Here is a 23,477-nt window from a genome sequence, read left to right as displayed (position 1 = left end):
GCAACTCCAATACTCTGGTACATCTATCATGATGAAAGAAGATCTAGGCCGTTAGATAGACATACCTAGGTTTCGTTGCGATGTAACATCTTCAGGCCCGCATGTTATGCCTGAAACTGTCATTTGTCACTCCATATCTACCTGCAAACACTAGGACAGAAGACGAATTGGAAGGCTTATCCCACGGGGTATTTCGAATCACGAAAGGATCCGAATACTGACGAATTGAAAGTACGTGTGTGAAAAACTATCACGGATAACTCGGAAGAGATGGATGGGTATAAAATCAAAACCTTAACACGAAATATGGTGCGAAAATTGGTTTCGCAGACATTAAAATATCATCTGACAATATGTTCTTTTCATAGGACAAGTAGACACAATTCAGAACCTTCAAACAATATGCAATTAGTTTTACACATAATAATATTAATTTTTTTAAATTAAATTTTTATTCAAAGTATGAGTTTCCATGACAACCATGTTTTGTCGTGCGGGGGCATTAAAACTTCCAACATTTACGGCTAATACTTCATAATGCAAAACGAAATAATGTGCAAACGTATACGGTTTGAATGGACTTATATTATGTAAAAAAATGTTTAATGCTGATATAACTACCTTGGAAAAATAAAATGCAACTACCGGTACAAGCACTAGTAAAAGTAGCCATATTGAGGGAACTCTTACTTCATTTACCAAACCGACCTTCCGGTTGAATAATGTTTACAGTTTATATACAAAGATGATTTCGTCGAAGAAACAGGGAAGAGATGAAAAGGGACCTGATCTAGAGTGGGACGTTGAGTTTTGCTGGGGGTCACAAATTGTTGAATTAGTAATTTTGTCCATCCAAAAACCTACCTTAACCGGTAGATAACCTAATAATAATAATAACGACGGCCGAGCCGTCGAAACGTCAAATAGTCACGGGTCGTGGTAGTCCAGTGGGTAGAGCGTTGGACTGCTGACCGGAGGGTCCCGGGTTAGATTCCCGGGCAAGGCCCTCTGGGCACCTGCAGGTCCACACAAACTATGTGACTTTTCGGGTGCCAGATCTTCCTGGGAAACCATAACCGGCACAGGGAAAGGAACTGGCCCCCCTACCCTGATGTGTGAATTTCACACGCCGTCGGGCTTAGTACTTAGTATATGAGGAAGGAATCTAGCCGGAAGGCTTTGTGAGATCAATTTTTAGTTCCTATTCCGAAAAACGTAAAGGCTAAATCATGTGAGGACTACAGGACAATAAGTTTGATATTCCACGCAGCTTAAGATGTTCTAAGGATCATAAACAAAAAGACAGAGAGTAAGGCAAATGATTACTTAGGGAATGACCCGTTTGGGTTTAGGAAGGGGAAAGTACCCAGGGATGAAGAGGGACCTGACATAAAGTAGGTTGCTGGATTTTGTGTTTTGTTAGGAGTCACAAAATGTTTTATTTAGTAGTTGTTGTCATCCAAAAACCTACCTTAACCGGTATATTACCTAATAATAATGTAGATATATATATTACATATATATATACACACATATATATGCCTGGTGTGTTATTATACGTACATATAGTCCTATAGTACGAGGGTCATCCGGAAAGTAGTACCCGTTCGTGCCGCATGAAGTGCTGACGACGCGAGTAGCCGCTGGACGAGGTCAGATAGCTTCAGTGGCTTGTCTGCCTTCTCTGAGCCAAGTTGCGTGACGCTAGCATTGCCTGTGTTGTTTCTGTGATTGTTTACAATGTTTAAAAAAATTGAGAACGCCGCCAGTTGTGAAGTGAGGGCAGTGATTAAATTCCTCAATGCAAGAAACGTTCGCCCATGTGATATTCATCGCCAATTAAAGGAGGTGTATGGAGACAATGTAATGGACGAGTCGTCTGTTCGGCGGTGGTGTCGCAACTTCAACATGGGGAGGGGGAACACACACGACGATGAGCGTTCGGGTAGACCGTCTGTCATTATAGACCAACTGGTGAGCTCAGTTGACGAATTCGTGAGGAACGATCGGCGCGTCACAATTGATGACATCTGTGAGCATTTTCCCAATGTTTCTCGAACAATTGTTCATGAAATTGTTAAACACCATCTGCATTATGCAAAAATTTGTGCAAGATGGGTCCCTCGCGTATCTCAATGAGCTGGCGGCGAAGGACTATGCAGCAGGAATACAGAAACTTGTCACACGTTATGACAAATGCCTTAATTTGCTTGGAGATTATGTTGAGAAGTAGTTTAAAGTATCCTCTTTCAAATAAAATTTTTTATGTTTGTTAATATTTACTTTTGTGTCTTTATTTCACGAACGGGTACTACTTTCCGGATGACCCTCGTAGAAACGCGTAGACGAGGAAGACCTTAAGAAAAACCATTTGCAGCCGCTTAGGAACAGGTGCGTGGCACAATCTAGTGAGACTTGAATACATTTCGTTCGAAGATAGTGAAACTTCGGAGGGGACCTATAGACATAAACAGAAATGCACGAAAACGTACCGAAGCATTACCACGTCACCTTCGACGCGAAGGAAACAAGAGAAATCCCTTAAAAAGATTATCGAACGGAGGAGTGCCTTCCTCAAAGATGTGAACGCACGCACGCCCCGAGGGGTCGGGAGCAAGAGAAAACCCAAAACAATAGGAATAACCTCCGAACAACATTCGACCCCTTTGGAGATTCTTTTCAGTGCTTCTCGAGCGCCGAAACTTTTGGACCCTCACGTTTCTTCACAAGGGAACACGGAGGACCGAAAATCCGGAACGCCACTCCGATCCCACGACGCTGAAAGCCCAGGACGAAGTTGAGCCGCTTGCGAGCGACCGAGTCACACGGGCCACGACCCCCTCTGTGCCTTTCATCTCCTCGAGGCCACCGAATTCATAATTTATAACGAGACTGATTTTGGCGCTTCTAAGCGCATCAACTTATCGACGATCACACCATGATAGATAGGCGCCGGAACTCCCGAAATCTCTCGCGGACACTAAACTGCCCGTCAACCCATCCCTCCAATACATATTGCCACATTAGGGCAAGGGTTGACTCATGCCTACGATAAGATGAATAAAACCGTCTCCTAAAATTTTCGCACGTCTCCTTGAGCAGCCAAGTTTCTTGCATGGCAGGCAACTCGATAATATTATCTGTGCATAATTAAGACTTCCTTAGCATCACAACACTTAATATCACATGTGTAAGAATTTGGAATGAGAATAAAAGTAAATAAAACAATGTTGATGCAATTTTAAAGAAAGAAAAAGGCTAAACGAAATATATCAAAGTAAAAATTCATTAACTACGGCAGGCGAAACAGTTTACATGTCTTGGACCAAAATGGTCATAAAAACAGTAGGGACGTAAGGAGAAGAATTGAGTTAGGTAAAGAATCTTTCACAAGGAGGAGGGAGTTGATGACAAGGATTTTGAGTAAGCATGTTGAGGAAGGGATCTAAAAAACTTGGAAACGTGGTCATTGAAGCAGAAGGATGGACGTAGACTGGAGGCTTTTGAAATGTGGATGCGGAGAAGAATGGAGAAGGTGAAATTGACCGAAAGGAAAACAAATGACGAAGTACTTGGTATGGCGGGCGAAGAAAGGGGTTCGTTTGCGAAGGGAATTGTCGCTGTACTGTTTTGTAGCTTGCGTCCCTCAAAAACCTAACTTAATTGTTCGATTACCGATATTAATAATATAGCAATTCACTAATACAAAGAAACACAAGGATGCCGACGAGTTTTCAATATCTGATTGAATTGTAAGGATACTATGATGTATTTGAGCCATTTGAGGAGGAGGGCGGTTACAAATTTGCCCCCATTTAGGCACCTGTCATTTTCTGTGCAAAGAACGGATCGACAACGTACGAGCTGGAGACAAGTGGAATGGGGGCAGTCCCAATAACATCCGAAGTGGTCGGTGGCGCCGGGCGAAACACCTACACACTTAATCGCGAGCATTTGAATATTCGGCTCCACTGACATGGCGAATGAATGGAATGATATAATAGTTAAAATTCAACGACAGTGACGGAGCCAAAATCACAACGATTTAAATGAAACAATATAGCATATTTGACCTCAAGAGAGACTAATTACCAATTGTCCTCATCAATGCAAAGCGAGAATATCTAATTATAGTAACTTTTACCGAGGTTTCACACGAGAACGTTCGCACATGTGAAGATAGTTTGAATCCAGAGCATTACCCTACTGGCGAAGAGCAAGGGGAATTACGGATCATTTATAAACAAGAAAAGGAAATGTAGTCTTCTTCCGCAACATTTTTCTTTTAACGATTCTCTCCTTTCTTAATATTATCCAAAGGAACTATTCTTCGGTAAGATTACCAACTACTTCAGAATTGTCACATAACTCTAAGGAGTAGCACAATGAGTCTAATATGGAACTTCCAGATCGTTGTTATTATTATTATAAGGTAAAGGTTAAGGTAGGTTTTTGGATGGACAGAGCTACTATATAAAACATTTTGTGACTCCTAACAATACACAAAATCAAGCATCCTACTGTATATCAGGTCGCTCTTCATTTCCGAGTGCCTTCTTCCTCCCTTCATCCCGTCCAACATCCCTATCCAGTTCTTTCCCTTTCCTCGTTTGCCCAGCATTTTCCCCTCTATCACAGTCTTCAACATCCCACTGCCGGTCAATACCCTCTTCATCCACTTATCCTGCCTCCATAGGATTGCTCCCAACAAACCCCTCTCTTCGCCCACCATACCAAGTACTTCCTCATTTGTTTTCTTCTCTGTCCATTTCACCTTCTCCATTCTTCTGCACACCCACGTTTCAAAAGCCTCCAGTCTACGTCTATCCTCCTGCTTCAATGACCACGTTTCCGCGCCGTACATAGCTACGCTCCATATCAAAGTTTTTACGAGTCTTTTCTTAATATCCTTGCTCAATGTCCCTCTCATCAACTGCCTCCTCCTTGTGAAAGCCTCTTTGACTAATGCAATTCTTCTCTTTACGTCCCTACTCCTTTGACCGTGTTGGTCCAAAACACTTCCGAGATACGTAAATAGTCCACATCGTCATATCTCGAGGGAAATCTCGTCCATGAAGAGTATCACACATTTCACTGCAGGCGCTCATCTTTTTCTCCGCCCTTAAGACCACGCGATGCGAAATTTGACTCTAATGCACGGCCGTTTACTCGAATGGCAAAAACCGAAGAAGGCACAGTGATCGTGAAGGTGCTCGGCTAACTGTGCCATGGATGCCGGATATTAACTCGAATCCGACACGAAAGCGTCATTTTCTCTCGTTATTTCAGTTGGACATAATGTTTACTTTCATGCGAAAAATCTCATTACTACGAATTCTAAAAGGAAGTCATACAAAGAGAGTAAGACCTATGTCGTGATGGCGGAGGCCTTCCTTATAAATGATTTGGTTCATTTTTATACCCCTTTATCTCATAACAAATGACTAATTAATTGGGAGAATTAACCTTTGTTTTGAATCGCCTTCCTCCAGCATTTTAACAAGTTTGTACGTTATTTGATAGATTTTAAACGAAAATTTTCCCCTTTTCCTTTCCTCTCCCGTATCCTCTCTTATCACTCACCCTTCCCACCTGGTTCTTTCACCACCCGCCACACACATGTTTGATGGATCGTGAGGTATTGATGTAGAAGTAATGCAATAAGCGGCGAAATATTCGAAATACAACGACAGATGTAAGTGTATCATCGGTCGGTCCCACCGCGAGCACGGTCGAATGGGAGCGCCGGGTCGGGTCAGGGGGAGGAGGGGCTCCCACGCCTCGATTCCCGCACCACTCGTTCCCCTCCACACCCCATTTGGCCGGCGGGGCGCACGCACGGCCCGCTTGATCAACCACGACGGGAAGGGCACCAGAGGCGGGCGGCTTCCTTGTCGACTGAGTTTTCCGCTTGGACAAGAAAATAAAATGTCCGTCTCCTAAGACAGGCGGGCGATAGACACGGAACCTTTTCAAACTTGGAGATCACGAGACATCGTCCCCGTCAAAAGAGGGGGAAAAAAGGAGAGGGCAGAGACGAGGGAAGGTCTTTTTAATTACGTGACTCTCAGAAGCGAATTGAATGACGATTTTTCCAAAGAGTGAATCGCTTTAATGCGGAGGACGGTTTTCTTTGATGAGAGTCGAACGAGTGAATATGCGCAATCAGTATTCAAAGTGACCTCCCCAACTTGCCCAGGGCCCAGCCTCCAGTGGTTCCTTTGAAAAACCTTCGCTCGGATCCTCTTCGAATGTTTGTGGATTAGGGCGCGTATTAAGTACGCGTGTAATTAATACTACGGAAATAGAACCATTAAGGCCTCCAGAGAATTTAATGTTCAACAATATAAAAACGTGTAATTATTTTCTGGCAAATTCATGTCTCAACGGAATGTTTAGATATTTACCAAACAAGTATTAGCTGAATTCAGAGAGGTATGGGTACATGCGACATGGGTTACAATTCCAAGGCATGTCAAACCTACTGACGAGACAAGTATCCTAGGGAGGTCACATATTCGTTTTTAAAGGCAGCGACATGAAGTCAAAGAATATTGGAGCAACATAATTGGTTGAACGTGCTGAACCATACAACAACAAATTTAACCACGAAAGAAAACTAGAAATGCCTGAACTATTTATCATATTTTTCAAGTAATCCACCAGTTAAGTTAGGCTTTTGGATGGACACAAATACCAAATAAATATTTTGTGACTCCTAACAAAACACAAAAACCATCATGCTACTCTACATCAGGTCCCTCTTCCTCTCTGAGTACTTTCTTCCTCCCTTCATCCCGTCCAACATCCCTATCCTGTTCCGGCCCTTCCCTCGTTTGCCTAACATTCTCCCCTCTATTACAGTCTTCAACATACCACTGCCGGTCAATACCCCCTTCATCCACTTTTCTGCCTCCATAGTAATATCTCCCAACAAACCCCTCTCTTCGCCCACCATACCAAGTACTTCCTCGATTGTTTTCTTCTCTGTCCATTTCACCTTGTCCATTCTTCTCCACACCCACATTTCAAAAGCCTCCAGTCTACGTCTATCCTCCTGCTTCAATGACCACGTTTCCGCGCCGTACATAGCTACGCTCCATATCAAAGTTTTCACGAGTCTTTTCTTAATATCCTTACTCAACGTCCCTGTCATCAACTCCCTCCTCCTTGTGAAAGCCTCTTTGCCTAGCGAAATTCTTCTCCTTACGTCCCGACTACTTTGACCGTGTTGGTCCAAAACACTTCCGAGATACGTAAAGAATGGGTATATACTACACTCGGTACTTACTTAATTCTACACAATGAATATACATAAACGTGGTCGAGTGGAAGGAGTAAACTGTACCGTTGGTGAATTACTCGACTCTGTGGAATGCAAAATTTCATCATTTCATCACTAATAAACGGAGAGAGGATTAACAGTAAGTGAATAATTACGATTAATACTCGGATGGATATTCAGCATTGATCTGGCACTTCTTCAGAGGCCAATTATCTCTTCAATATATTAACACAAATAGCGTTCCGAAAGCGCCATGCCTTTCGTAGATAAACACACGAGAAACTTTTGCCTCCGAACCGTGTAAAAGACCTCTTTTTTACATAAAAAAGTAAAAATGTTTACTTGGAACACCGATCAACCAGATAGGTGAAACAATAAGCATTTTCGTTTCCAAAACGTTTCCTGATAATTCTGCTTTCCTTCCAGCCCCCTCGTGGTGGATACACGAGATAAAAAAACCCATACTCATGCTTTGGTCAATTTCCATGCCCTACCCCGCCTTGTCGGGACTTACACATCCAAACGACTGGGTTTCGGCAGTTCCACACGCCAACCCCTCCGCCGGCGATAACCATTCCCCCCACACGGCAAGAACCCTGCCACCAAAGAGCCCAAGGGCGGGGGGAAGGGGGGAGCCGAGAGAGGGAGGTAAGCGACACACGAGTGTTAAAATAAGCTTGGGGGTGGACAAACCGAAGAAAAATGCGCACACGAGACGGATTTCTCGGCGATTCGAAAAAAAAATATGGAAGCCCTTTGGAGTCGATTGAGTGATTAAGTGAGACCCTTGTTATTACGTCTGAGAGGAGGACAAGGGTTAAGGGGCTCAGTGATAGTAAAAAATCCTGGCGAAGAAAAATAAATAATATAATATTGGTGATTTATGAGCTTTACTCCCGGTCGAAACACTTTATTTCCATAAAGCGATTCCGTTGGCACCGCTTCCGGAATTTATTGAGCGCCACATTCATGCGAGGCGGATTTGGAATTTAGCACCACGGCTGAACGACACCAGCCACGAATAATTACTATATCAAACGACGATTACGTTTTCCATGAAGTACCCTTGTTTAACCCTGGACTTGATTAGGGGAACGCCTTTTCGGACTTCAAAGCTATTCATCACTGAGCATACACTTATATCATATTTGTAATTATTGTTACTCAAAATTATTCATATAAATGGCCAAATAGTCGTACATATACAAGAAAATACTCATTCATCCATTCCTTAAGTATTTAAGTTTTTCAGTCGTCATATATCTAGACAATTAAAACAAGAAAACCCACCATACCGCGAGCATACATTCATTTACATGAATGTAAGGATATAAGGAAAATCAATGGTTATAGCAACAGATCGACAGGTTGAAGGTCCGTGGTTCGAGTACCGGCGGAGTAAACTTTTTTCATTCGTGATCTGCTCGATTCGGCATTCCCCACCATTCCTATGTTCGTCCTATCCCTTTTCCTTAAAATCTACATCCATGTGAATGAATGTGTGCTCGCCGTTTGGCGGGATTATGTGTTGAAATAAATAAATATATACATAAACCATAGCCATAAACACAGTACCCAACCCGAAGGTCGGCTTGGTAGGTGATGGCAGAGTTCACCCAGGACTAAGCCCTATGCGGCGTGTGAAAATTCACACATCAGGGTAGGGGGGCCAGTTCCTTTCCCTGTGCCGGTTATGGTTTCCCAGGAAGATCTGGTACCCGAAAAATCACAAAGCTTGGGTGGAGCTGCAGGTGCCCAGAGTGCTTTCCCCGGGACTCGAAACCGGGACCCTCCGGTCAGTAGTCCAACACTCTACCCCCCTCGACTACCGCGACCCACAAATACATATATATATATATATATATATATATATATATATATATATATATATATATATATACACACATCATACTTGCACACCTGTATATATGAGTATTTATTCGCCGTTTGGCGGGATTTCGTGTTTGAATGTATATATATATATATATATATATATATATATATATATATACACATGTATATACATATAAATATATATATATGTATACTAGTATATACATATAAATATATCTGTGTGTGTGTAAATGCTGCAAGGAGGCATAATTTTTCTCGGATATTTGGGTGGGTCGCGGTAGTCCAGGGGGGTTAGAGCGTTGGACTGCTGAACGGAGGGGCCATGGTTCGATCCCCAGGCAAAGCATTCCAGGCACCCACAGCTCCACACAAGCAATGGGATTTTTCGGGTACCATATCTTCCTGGAACACCATAAACGACACAGGGAAAGGAACTGGCCCCCTACCCTGTCGCGTGAATTTCACACCCGTCGGGCTTAGTACTAAGTGAACTCTACCATCACCTAACAAACCGACCTTCGGGTTGATTACTGTGTTTATGGTTTATATATATATTTCTATATGAACCATATATATATATATATATATATATATATATATATATATATATTTATATATATATATATGTTTATACCATATAAACATTACCATATAAACATACACCATGCCACACACATACCATAACCATATATACATAACCATAAAAAACCATAAACACAGTAATCGACCCGAAGGTCGGTTTGGAAGGTGATGGTAGAGTCCACCCAGTACTAAACACCACGGCGTGTGAAATTCACACATCAGGGTAGGGGGGGCCATTTCCTTTCCATGTGCCGTTTATGAACATGGAAAGAATTGGTGCGTATGTGCCAGTTAGGCACATACGCACCAATTTCACCCTTCCTCTGCAAACTTTCCATACCCTCGCACTGCGTCTTCCACCATGCTTCTTTTCCTTTATTTGTCGCCCGCCTCAATTTATTGTTTAACTCTTTGTACTTCATTTTGCCTTACTCCGAGTGTACATTCTTCCATTTTCTCCTCTCAACCATCTTGGTAATCATCTCATCCGTGATCCATGGTTTCCTAGTCCTTTTCCCATTAACGGTTCCAATAGTGCCCTTTGCAGCTTTAAACAACCCTTCCTTGATAATTTCTCAGTTTTCTTCGACAGTACTTAGCTCTTAACCATCCTCCATGATTACCTCTACCGCCTGTTGGTACTCCTTCCTTTTCAAACCATTTAATGCTTCTACATTCCATTTTCTAACTCGCCGCCCCTGTATTATCTTTTTGAAACGGACGCTACATTTCATAACAACTATATTGTGGTCAGAGTCCGTATCCGCTCCCGGGAAGCTGTGCGAATTTATCACGCTGTTCCTAAACCTATGTCTAACCAAAATATAATCTAGCTGATACCTTTCTGAGTCACCTGGCAATTTCCATGTATACCTGCGTCTTCTATTGTGTCTAAACCAAGTGTTGGGGATGACTAACCCCCGTCTCCTGCAGAACTCAACTGCTTTCTCCCCGTGGTCATTCCTCTTGCCTAAACCGTAGTCCCCAACGTGATCGCCATCTCTTCCTTCGCCTACCGTCGCATTCCAATCCCCCATCACTATCAAATGCTTCCCTGCAGGAACACACGCGATTATGTCCTCTAACTGATCGTATATCCTATCCACCTCTTTCTCTGTATGGTTGCTCGGTGGCATGTGTCCCTGAATAATAACCAAATTCGTCGGTTCTTGTTTTATCTCTACTAGTAATAATCTATCCGTTACCTGCTCTATGTTGACTACGCTTCGTCCTACCTCTTCATTTAATATTATGGCAACCCCTAGTTGGCTCTCGTCCCCGCCGCTGTATATTATTCTATACTTATCACTCCAGTAATCCCCGCTATCCTTCCATCTCACCTCGCATAGACCTAAAGTATCTATTTTTCCCATTTCCATCTCTCGCTTAACATTCTCCAATTTCCCTGTCCTCATCATTGTCCAAACATTCCACGTTCCTATTCTAACTAATTTGGTCTTCTTCTCCTGCGTCTTCTGTCCTTTTGCTTCCGGTTTTCCCTTGCAAGGGTATTGTGGGATGACGACCGCGGAAGCCTTGCTTCTCCCGCAGCCGGGCACGACACGCGCCGGATTGGGCCGAGCCCCGTAGTTGCCAGGATTAAAAATCTCAGTAGTGGCCATCATATTTATCTTGGGAATGATAATTGAGGTAATACATGCACACACACACATAAACATGCACGTGTTTGTGCGTATACATAATACATCGACGAGTCGGCACAAAATTCACAGCTTGCCAGGTCAAGTACGTTAGACGTAAACGTTGCATTACGAAGCCAAGCATTTCTCCTAAGGCCGCATGCAAACAAAATTATAAAAGGTAAATAAATCCCACTCCCTTCATTCACCTACGTTTCCCAGCAAGTATAAAACCCATCACAGAAAGTCAGAAGTCACGGTGTTCTGCCTCGCATTCGCCTCCGACACCAGACATATATAATGGCAACTAAAATTTTCTGACGCACGCATTATTTTTTTAATTTTGTGTCCGCCCGGCTTCCATTAGGGGACATTATGCCGAAATCGAGGTCCATTTGTAAGCGAACTGTCGCGTAAAGGTCCATCCAGCTGGAGAGGTGTAGAGGAGGGGCAATGGGGATAGGGCGAGACCATCTGTAGCAAGACATTCGGAGAATTAGGAGGCAGCGGGGAGGAAGATTTACGGACAGGAAGGAAGGCCACCCGGCCTTGAAATCCGCGCGCCTGCCTCCGGAATTCCTCCGTCCCATCTCCCCACCTTAAAACGCCACTTGGGCCGGGAACAATCCTAAGGAGAGAGAGAGAGAGCATCGCGAAATGTGCACCTGAAGAGAGAGATACTGTGACGATTAACCAACCCCTCCAATTTCACCCATAACCCATAATCTAGCTCCCCGTTTCCCAGAAATATACGTCCAAAATTTGGCCTCTTGTCCCTACCTAAGCTACCGCTAAGCACGTATCTCACCTTCCTCTCTGTCACCCCCCCCCCCCGGCCACATCCGCCTCTCCGTGCCTACAGAGGGGAACGCGGGGCGGAATGCGTCAGGTCGCCTCCGGCCGGGGGCAGCTGGCCGCCCCTCCGTCCAAGTTCGGGGAACCGGCTTAAGGGAATGGGGACAGGATGGTTACGACAGGGGGGCACCTAAAACCTGAAGATAAAAGAGACGGTCTCATTCGGTACAATGTTCGTAGCGCGTAGGTTACACGAACACGTTTCGAGGGTTTAGCATAGCTGGTAGGCAAGAGCGTAGGTCATATATTGGGAAAAATAAAGTAGAATCCAGCGCTTTTTGTCAATTCAGTTCAGGTAATGCCTCTCATATCCCCAAAAAAATTGAACAAACAAATACTTGCGTTAAAATAACATATAACCCACGTAAATTTAATAAAATTGGTGCCTCTACATACATAACAGATAGCAATGCAAGTGAATGTAATTCTTTTGTCTCTGTTCACCACGAATCGTCTCAAAACAGTTTTGTTAGCGTACATAAAACCGAAAAACAAGAAGTTATTAGCCATATTAAAATTATAACATTAAACTGCCGTAGCATTAGGAACAAAATATCGGATATTGAACATATTTTTGTCAGTACAAACGCAGACATAGTAGTTGGAACAGAAAGTTGGCTCACGGGAGATATAGCAAACAATGAGGTTTTTCCAAACGGTTTCACAATTTACAGAAGGGACAGACCAAATAGGTTGGGTGGGGGAGTATTCATTGCAGTAAAGTCACATCTTAGTAGCCAACGATATGAATGCGACGTAGATGACATAGAAAGCGTTTGGTGCAACATTAAGGACTACAACGGCAGAAGCCTATACGTGTGTTCATTTTATAGACCCCCAGATTCTAACACAGATGTCCTACACAAACTCGACGAACAAATATCCACTATCAGCAGCAGACAAAGCAACAGTATTACTATAATCGCTGGTGACACAAATCTACCGTCAATTGACTGGGACAACTACTGCGTAGGAAAATCTGCCAAAAACAGAGATTCATGCCAAGAACTCCTTCATATATTCACAAAACACTCCTTAGAACAAATAGTTAAATCACCAACACGGGGCCAAAGCATACTAGACATCTTTGCGACTTCTATGCCCGAAATCATCACTAACATTGAAATAATAGACGGAATCAGTGACCATAAGGCTATTCTTGTGGAGTTAAAAACTAAGTTCGTCAAAATAAACAAAGAAAAGCGTAAAATATACCTATACAACAAGGCAAATTTTAACGGACTAAGAGAATATTTAAAGATAAAATTACCAGAATACAAGGCAAAAACACTGACAACAAATACAGAGAACACTTGGAATTATTTCTTAAATATTTTACGCGAAGGAATAAAGACGTACATCCCGTCCAAACTCAAATGCGACAGTAAGGAACCTAGATGGTACAACGGGGAAGTCAGATCGGCATTAAGAAGGCAAAGAAAGCTACAGTCAAATTTCAAAAAGAGTTTAAAAAGTGACGATATAAGTTTTGTGAATACAACCAAACAGCTACTAAAAGAATGTCGTAGTAAGACGAAAAGTATTATGCGCACAGCACTACACTCTTTTAAATCTAAAATGCTAAGCGAATATCTTGAGGAAAATCCAAAGTCATTCTGGTCCTATGTTAGGGAAATACAGGGTAAACGTCCCACTGTTCACTCTTTGAAGACGGAAAATGGAGAAATCATTACAGATAGCGTGAAAAAGGCAAATATTTTAAACCATTTTTTCCAGAGCGTCTACAACAAAAACACAAAAGCACCAAACGATCCTCCACACCCACCCGGGGAACACATGAGCGATCTTACACTGACCAAGCAAGGAATAGTACATCTGTTCCGTAGTATCAAAGCACACAAGGCACCTGGTCCGGAAGAAATACCTGCTAGAATATTAAAGGAATTAGCTGACGACATTGCCCCATTTTTACATATTGTTTTTCTAAAATCGATAGAAGAAGGCTCAGTGCCTCGTGACTGGAAGCTAGCCCATATAACTCCCATCTATAAAGGCGGCGATAGGGATAAACCAACCAATTACCGACCCATTTCTTTAACGTCGATCTCTTGTAAAATATTGGAACACATTATTGTCACTATCATTATGAAATTTCTTGATAGTAGGAAAATACTAATCCACAACCAGCACGGATTTAGGAAAAGCAGATCTTGCGAAACACAACTTGGTCTCTTCATTCACGATATACTTAGATCGGGAGAAAACAACACCCAAGTCGATGCAGTATTCCTGGATTTCAAAAAAGCCTTCGACAAAGTCCCACACAATAAATTGTTACATAAACTTAAATACTATGGGATCAATGAGAAAATAATTAATTGGATTAGAGACTTCTTGTCAAACCGCAAACAAATAGTAGTCATAGATGGGTTGTGCTCAACGGAGAGAGATGTTACTTCGGGCGTCCCCCAGGGAAGTGTAATAGGGCCTCTTCTGTTCTTAATATACATAAATGACTTAAGCACACACGTTAGTAGCAATCTAAGGTTATTTGCTGACGACACGGTGATATACAGGGAAATAAGGAGCCAACTAGATCGCGAGCTACTCTCTAGAGACTTAGACAATATCTCGGAATGGTGCAATAAATGGGGATTAACACTTAATATAGATAAATGTGCAGTTTTGAAATTTTGGAATAAAGGAAGCGAGGATCAGGATATAAACTACAAAATAGAGGGTTCAGTATTGACTACGGCAAATCAAGTTAAATATTTGGGGGTTGTTCTAACACCACGCCTTTCATGGGGAGCACATATCAGGACAATATGCGGATCAGCTTTAAAGAAACTTGGCTTCATAAAACGGGTGGTGGGGAAATGTAATGAAAAAGTTAAAGAGAGGTGTTATTTTGCTCTAGTTAGACCTCATTTGGAATATGCCGCAAGTATTTGGGATCCGTGGGAGAAAATTTGGCAAAAAGAATTAGATAAAGTCCAGAGAAAATCCGCTAGATTCGTTAAAAATTGTTATGATAAAAACACAAGTGTGACAGGTCTCTTAGGGGATTTAGGCTGGGAACCACTTGAAGTGCGGAGAGAACAAGCGAGGCTTAGACTTTTAGAAAGGTTCAGAACAAACGAGTTTAAATATGACACTGAAGGAATTATAATGGCCCCACACTACTTAGGTAGATCAGACCACAAAGATAAACTAAGGGAGATAGATTCCAAGACAGATAGGTACAAATACTCATTCTTTCCCCGAACAATCAGTAATCATAATAGCAAGAAACCGAAGTCACTTTAGAAATATTAAAAACGTTGAATTTACAAGTCGGAACAAAATTAAACACTATAGAGATGTTAGGTATACTTTCAGGTGCATGTGTATGTTAGTTGGTAGTTTGAGTGTTTGCATGTGTGTGGGGTGTAAGTGTTCATGCATGAATGTATGCCATGTTTTTTTTTATATATATGATTTTGTCGTTATTGCATGCGGTTTTTTTTTTCTTTTTCTTTTCTAAATTATGGGTGGTGTCCTAGCACCCCCCGCCACACGCCCTTGCGGCGGCTTGCGGGGTATTAAGTAGATGTAGATGTAGATGAAGACAACAAGCACATACGCCGTCGAAACGTCAACCCTACATATGTGATTGTCCTTTTTTTGTGTTGATATGTTTTAAGTCTATAGTTATGTGTATATATATATATATATATATATATATATATATATATATATATATATATATATATATATATATATATAAATATATAAAAAACACAGATGTAGATTTTTAGAATATAGAGACACAAAGAAAGGACACTCACAATTTGTTATTTTACGTTTCGACAGCACGGCTGTCGTCTTCAGATTCAGATTCTGAAGACGACAGCCGTGCTGTCGAAACGTAAAATAACAAATTGTGAGTGTCCTTTCTTTGTGTCTCTATATTCTAAAAATCTACATCTGTGTTTTTTATATATTTGTGTGTCGCCGAAGAGCGTTCCATTTCGAAGATATTTTATATATATATATATATATATATATATATATATATATATATATATATGTACATCGCCGAAGAGCGTACCATTTCGAAGATATGCTTATAAACAAATAAATTAATAAATAAATATATTTATAAAAATACACATTTTTACGTATATGTTTATAAATATATATACATACACGTATATATATGCATTTGTATATTTCGTAAAAAAAATATATATATACATTTATGTATTTATAAATAAATTAATAAATGAATACAGAAATATTATATATATATATATGGGTCGTGGTAGTCCAGGGGGTAGAACGTTGTTCTTCTGAACGGAGGGTTCCGGGTTCGATTCCCGGGCAATGCTTTCTAGATACCTACAGCACCACCCTCTAAGCCATGTGATTTTTCCGGTACCAGATCTACCTGTGAAACCATAACCGGCACAGGGAAAGGAACTGGCCCCCCTACCCTGATGTGTGAATTTCACACGCCGTATAGGGCTTAGTACTGGGTGATCTCTACCATCACCTACTAAACCGACCTTCGGGTTGATTTCTGTGTTTATGGTTATTATATATATTTATATATATTTTATAACGGGGTGAAGGTTTTAGCCTTGCACCCATTTCCTCGTTTTCTTTGTCCGGGCAGTCCGCCATACTCTGAGGGACTGAGCTCCGGGCTAGATCCCCCCCTCCCCGTCTTACCAAGGTACATCACTGCGCAATGAGGAGTGAGATCAAAGTGTTAGCTGCTGGAAGAGAGGTGAACGACATTTAATGACCGAGCTGAAATTTGACGCCATGAGTCACCAAATGAGACTAAACAGACGCGAGCTGCTCTTTGAAATAGGGCCTACAACACGCATTTCCGGAGAATATTATCCATCTGAAAAATGCCCTAGATGCCTACGAATAGTAATCAAATCTTTCATATCACTCGCTTCGAATAATGCGACACATTCATTCATACATCCCCTGTGACGTTTCGGTAAGCTTCCACGACCCCGAAACGCACTATCGACCGACCTCCTGGCAGTAATACCAGGAATCGTAGTTGCAGTTGTTGAGCTATCGAGGAAACGTAATTTACACTGAAATCTGCGGGGCTTATATATATATATATATATATATATATATATATATATATATATATATATATACACACACACATATATATGGGTGTTTGTTTTTTCATACATATAGTATGAAAGGGAAGAAATTTTCGATAGATGCCGATCGTTGGAGAATTTGGTGAGAACAACCATAGCTAGAAAATTATTAGGGTCCTGAAATAACACGCCCAACTTAAGATAGATGGCAACATATAGCTAGAAGTGAGGAAGATCGTTCACAATAACCAAGTCTTCTAACAGATAACAATTTGAAGAAATGCGCAAGAAATGACAAGATTAAATAAATCAGTCGAGGGAATTGAACTAACTTTCTTTTCCCTCGAGGAAAACATCAGGCACGCCACTCGCTCGGAAACAGTCACCAACCAGTTTCCCGGCACTGAGAACACCCGCGTAATTAAACATTATTTGAGACATACTTTCCCGTTGGCCGCGAGATCTTAATTTGAGGCAGCGAGGGGAGGGAGGAGGAAAGGAAGACCAAGGAGGCAGCATCAAGCGGGCCGGAGTGGGGAAATCTTAATCCTCGAGAGAGGTCTATCTCGCACCTCCTTCACGTCGCAGTGAAGGAAGGAAGAAAAGTGACAACCGCCTCACAATTTCCCTCAAATATCATCCCTTTCCTTTTCAGCACAAATGCATGCATTGAAGGGAAAAACCCGCAGAATGATCCCAATTACAAGAACGAGAGAGAGAGGGGAGGAGAGGAAAAAACAGACGCAAAACAAAGAGGGATCCAGTTTTCAACGGGACTAAAGCACACGCGTCCGAGATAATTGGTGCTTCCCCTCGGCCCATTCCCACTCCAAACTAGCCCCCCCCCATACACACACAACACAAAAAAATAGATAAAAAGCATGGATTGGTTATCTGAACGGAGGGCAAACCAATCCACGAGAGAGAACGAGGAAGACCCCCCCCCCTTCCGCCCCAATCCCGTCGAATAAAAACAAACAGCTTTAACTCGCCGGCAGGAAAAATCCCCTCTCCGGAGCAATAGGAGATTTTTGTTCGGATGTGTTCGTTTATGCATCACGTAAAGAGGGAATGGACCAACGCAACGTAGAAAGAGAACCAGAGCCTCTTTCCCTACTCCCCTCTGCGGTTAATGTCCACCCCCTTACAACCTTACCCCCGCCCCCTCCCCCGCCGGCCCTCATCCCCTCAAAACCGAATCAAAAAATGAACTCGACCAGGTCCCGTGGGGTTAAGTTCGAACTCCACCTGATAGGGACGTTTTTCAAAAGCAGGGGAGCCCTTCAAAGGCGGGCGCGCGAGAGGGGAAGCTTTGTTTCCCGGGAGAAGGGAGGGCGCGCAACCCACCTCTCTCCTCTTCCCACGGAGACCCCCAAAGAAACCATTCCCCCACCGAGTCCATCCACCCCCCCCCTCCCTCCCTCCTCCAGTCATGTTTCAGGTTCACTTGATTATACGGAGAAAACCGATTACAGGGCAGGATCCATTAAACGGACCACACACGTCACGATGTCTGGGGAATAAGACGGCTTGGAAGGGGGGAGGGAAGGCAGGGGAGAAGGGATTGGAGGGGAAGAGCGGGTTGGGGGGAGGGGCGAGCCATACAGGTTGGAGCAAAGCGGGGCGGGTTAAAGAACTGCGATTTTCATTTGAATTTGTTTTCCGAAGGGTGCGAGGCGGAGGAAGCGGCGAGCATGGGAAGCACCGCCGGTTGGGGTGTGAGCCTCCCCTCCCCCCCACTCTCGCTTTAGAAGGGGGGGAGGGTGCCCGAACCACCTACCTCCCAACCCACCTTCGTCGAAGAGATGTTGCTTGGCACAAAAGTGGAAGCTTGGCTGCAGAGAGAAACCAATTACCATGTGATTACCAAGGGATACAAAATCCTGGTTGCCACCTCGGGAGTAAGTACGAGATCGGCATCTTTTAAGGAGCTGAATTTCACGAGCATGTGTTTTTGCCCGCGTTGAGAGACAAATAATAATAATAATCATAATATAATCTGGTAACTTGATTCCATGCATTGATTAAACCTTCCTTCATTAATAATTAATCTATATTTTTAGAATTAGCAAGAGTTTCACTCCGCTTTTTTTCTCTCTCTCTCTCTCCAATGAGATGTTTTACTTAAGTCCCAGGGCTAATTGGGACTCCTCGGTCAATCAGGTTCTGGGAAATGCCTATTCGGGCTTCGGAGGATTTCCTTGGCACGTCGACCGGATCCCGAATCCCTCCGATCGAGTCATTCCCACGGAGAGGATGCTATCTAACTCCACTCTCGTGTTTTTTATTCTTTACATACAAGAGGGGAATATCAAAATCGAACACAATATTAGTTCAACTAGAATATTTTAGGTTAAAATCAAAAAGAGAAAATATTCTCATTCTGCCAACTGCTGGAAATCTGTTGTTGGACTATATTTTAACGAATGCCCGAAATACCCCCACGTTAGCACTGCGCAGGCCAGTGTCTATTTTTAAATACTTAATGGTAAAGCTCAGCCGCTGATTCAATGGTACGGCTAGGACGAAGTGAAATACAAACAATATTCATTGACACTATAACAGCTTAATTGTGAGAGTCGAGATTGCAAATTACGAGATGGAAAGCACGTTACCCATCATTGATCATCTACCGGTTAAGGCAGATTTTGGATGGACACTAGTTACGTACCAAACGGTAAGGCTACAAATTCCTTGCCTCTCCTACACGACCCAACATCCTTCCTTCTCTACAACACGCCCTCTTCATCTGCGCACAATTTCTTCGTCCCGTCATTCCATCTAATGTACTATATATATATATATATATATATATATATATATATATATATATATATATATATATATATAGTACATTAGAAAGTAACAAACAATATAGAAACACAAAAAAAGATCACTCACACGTTATTTCATGATATTTCGACGGCACCCCGTCTTCATCGGAAGATAGAGAAGTACTGGTACTTCTCTATCTTCCGATGAAGACGGAGTGGAACTCCGTCGAAATTATCAAGAAATAACGTGTGAGTGATCTTTTTTTGTGTTTCTATATTGTTTGTTACTTTCTAATGTACTATTCGGCACTTCCGTGTTACGTCAACGAAATCATATATGTGTGTATATATATATATAATTATATGTATATATATAAACCATAAACACAGTAATCAACCCGAAGGTCGGTTTAGTAGGTGATGGTAGAGATCACCCAGTACTAAGCCCTATGTGAAAATTCACACATCAGGGTAGGGGGGCCAGTTCCTTTCCCTATGCCGGTTATGGTTCCCCAGGAAGACCTGGTACCCGAAAAATCACTTTAGCTTGGGTGGAGCTGCAGGTGCCCAGAGTGCCTTGCCCGGGAATCGAACCCGGGAACCTCTGGTCAGCGGCCCAGCGCTCTACCCACTGGACTACCACGACCCACATTATATATATATATATACACTCAGGGGCCTTCTTCAAGAGAGACTGCTGCAGCAGTCTCTCTTGAAGAAGGCCCCTGAGAGGGCCGAAAGCTCGAACAATTTACCGTGTAAGTGTTCTTTTATATAGTATGTGTCTATTCTTTTCTATTTGTGTTATGTTGTGTCAGCCCATTATTGTGCCGCTCGTATGAGTTTTTCCGGACAATCGTTATATATATATATATATATATATATATATATATATATATATACACATGTATATATATACATGTATATATATATATATATATATATATATACACATGTATATATATATATATATGTATATATATATATATATACATATATTGGCGACATATTAGACCCACGGATCTCAGGGTAAATTGACTATCCTCGATAGCTCAAGTGGTTAAGAGCATCCGCCCGGCAAGTGGAAAGGTCCGGTGTTCGAGTCCCGGTTGAGGAAATATTTTTACTCTTGTGATCCGTTCGATTCCGCCTTCCCCACCTCTATTGTGTTCGTCCTTTATATGTGTTCCTATCCCTTTTCCTTATATCTGTTTCTGTATATATGAGTATTTATTCGCCGTTTGGCGGGATTTCGTGTTTGAATGTATATATATATATACATATATATATATATATATACGTATATATATATATATATATATATATATATATATATATATATATATATATATATATATATATTTGTATACATCAAGCGTTCACCAATTTATACTTCACGTCTCTGACGCTTTTCGAGGTTTGTTTTTTATAGATTAACTCGTTCCAAAGCACAACAGCCCATCGCATGGGTGCATAACTCGAATTACACCTATGCAAGAGGGAAACAATTTCCCTCGAAGGCCGAGCCATAAAACATGATGTTCAAAGTGAAATATAAACCATTGCCTACGAGGTCATCTATTACCTCAGTGCATCCGATACCTGCATTAAGTAAACACACACACATCGTTTTTGTTAAGCAGTCTCGAAACGTCACCACGTAATAAGCGATGCGTCACGAAGAGGGAGGGGAATAATGGAGGGGCGGCGTTGGGGAAACAAGGTTTGGTAAACATCATTGCAGTTGGTCCCGCGAGGAGCGAGGTGAGAAGCGGCCATGCGAGGCATGGGGGCGGCGTCAGAGGAACAGAGGGGGGGGGGAATCCGGAGGGGGTGACCGAGGATGGCTGGGAAGATATGAGAGGGAATGATGCGTATGGAGAATGCAGGAAGCCAATGAGGTCAGCGGGGTTGGTTCAATCACGCGGACAAATTATCTAAGATTTCTGTAAATCGCGAACATGTTTGAAGTACTGCTGCCCTTCAGACATTTGAAACTCTTTCTTAAGTTGAGACTTGTTCACGCACTATGACTGCGTACTACTGCGTTCGGCTGGGAGGCTGCTGAGGGCAAAATGTACGCGGGACCATCGGAAGTTCCCGCAGAGTTAAGTAAGGCTTTGTTCACCACGCCATTCGTCGTTTTGAGCATTGTTTTTTTTAGAAATGGCAATTTCAAGATCAAATAAAAAAAATCCTCATTCTTTGATGCATCATACATACGAACAAAATCGACAGAGGCATTGCAGTTTCCAACCTTCCAGATTAAACGAGCGTCCAAAAAAGATTATTTCATTTAAATGCACATTTTTTCTTCAATAAATTCTAGTTATAAATGCCATCGCCGCCTCAACGGATGGCACGGTCGCGATGAGAAAGGAGGGTTAGCCCTGGGCCAGCCGTATTTGCCCACCTGACGAGGGTGCGACGCACGCAGAAAGAGATTTGCAGAGGTCACATAGCGTTGGGCCAAATAGACGGGGGGAGAAGACTCGATGACGCAAAAACCAAAGCGCGGCCTCCGCGCTCTCCGAAGCGTAAGTAAGCATGCCGGGGCGCACACACGCACAAAAACACGGCGTCCACGACAAGAGAAGGAAATTGAAAAAAAGAAAGAAGATGAATGGGCAGAGCGGGGGAGATAAGTAAGGAGCGGAAAGCGGAAACATGGGGAGAGTAATACACGGAGCGATTGGGGAAAAAATTGAGGGGGGGAGGAAATTGGTAGAAGGGGGGGGTGGGGGGAGGAATGGGTGAAATTACGGCGCAAGGGAGAATGATTACCTGTCTAGGTACATCTGAAACTTAAAATAGGAACGTTCTTAGAAAAAAAGGAGCGAAGAGGGGTGCATGATCACGCGTGCTAGATCGTCTTTTTTCCCCTCTTGACTTTCCTTTTTCGTCGCTCACGAAATGCGTTCATTTTTCTTATTGTCGTGGCCCTGATTAGGCTCCGAGAAGGGAGGTTTGTTTGCTTTAAACGTGGGAATCGTTACCAGATTACGGATGGGAGGGATGAGAAATGCGTTCGCGTGAAGGGCGGTCGTCCTATTTGATGAACTCCGCCTGCCTTCGAGCAAGGGAGAGCTCTCCAACTTTTGCCAACATGGACTCACCTTTTTGGTGAGTGGCGATGGAATGAACCCATAAAGGAAATTCTTGCACAATGGGAAACGATTCCAACGCAAAGGTTCTTTCTTTAATACTTTTATTGAAGAAAGATTCTGGAAAGATATACAAATAACCTCATAAGACTACGAGCGTTATAATGTCGTTCAAGATTAAAATAACTACACTCTTGTACCTACGAGCGGCAGTAAATCTAACTTTCAAAATAAAAAATATGCACATTGTCATAAGAGAATGATATTATCACAAAGAGAGAAATTAAGGTGGTACCCTGAAA

At 42.4% G+C, this 23,477-nt stretch overlaps 1 non-coding gene across 1 annotated transcript; it reads left to right on the top strand.

The window, feature by feature from the left end:
* The first annotated feature begins 21,112 nt into the window (after nucleotides 1-21,112).
* Nucleotides 21,113-21,188, top strand: TRNAA-GGC (transfer RNA alanine (anticodon GGC)). Its single transcript has one exon. It is a non-coding gene; the product is annotated as a tRNA-Ala (tRNA).
* Nucleotides 21,189-23,477: the final 2,289 nt, after the last annotated feature.

Source organism: Hetaerina americana, unplaced genomic scaffold (assembly GCF_022747635.1).
Source record: "Hetaerina americana unplaced genomic scaffold, ioHetAmer1.1.p SCAF_18, whole genome shotgun sequence".
NCBI classification, from domain to species: domain Eukaryota; kingdom Metazoa; phylum Arthropoda; class Insecta; order Odonata; family Calopterygidae; genus Hetaerina; species Hetaerina americana.
Note: the sequence above shows the minus strand (reverse complement) of the source record. Positions and strands in the feature narration are given on the sequence as shown.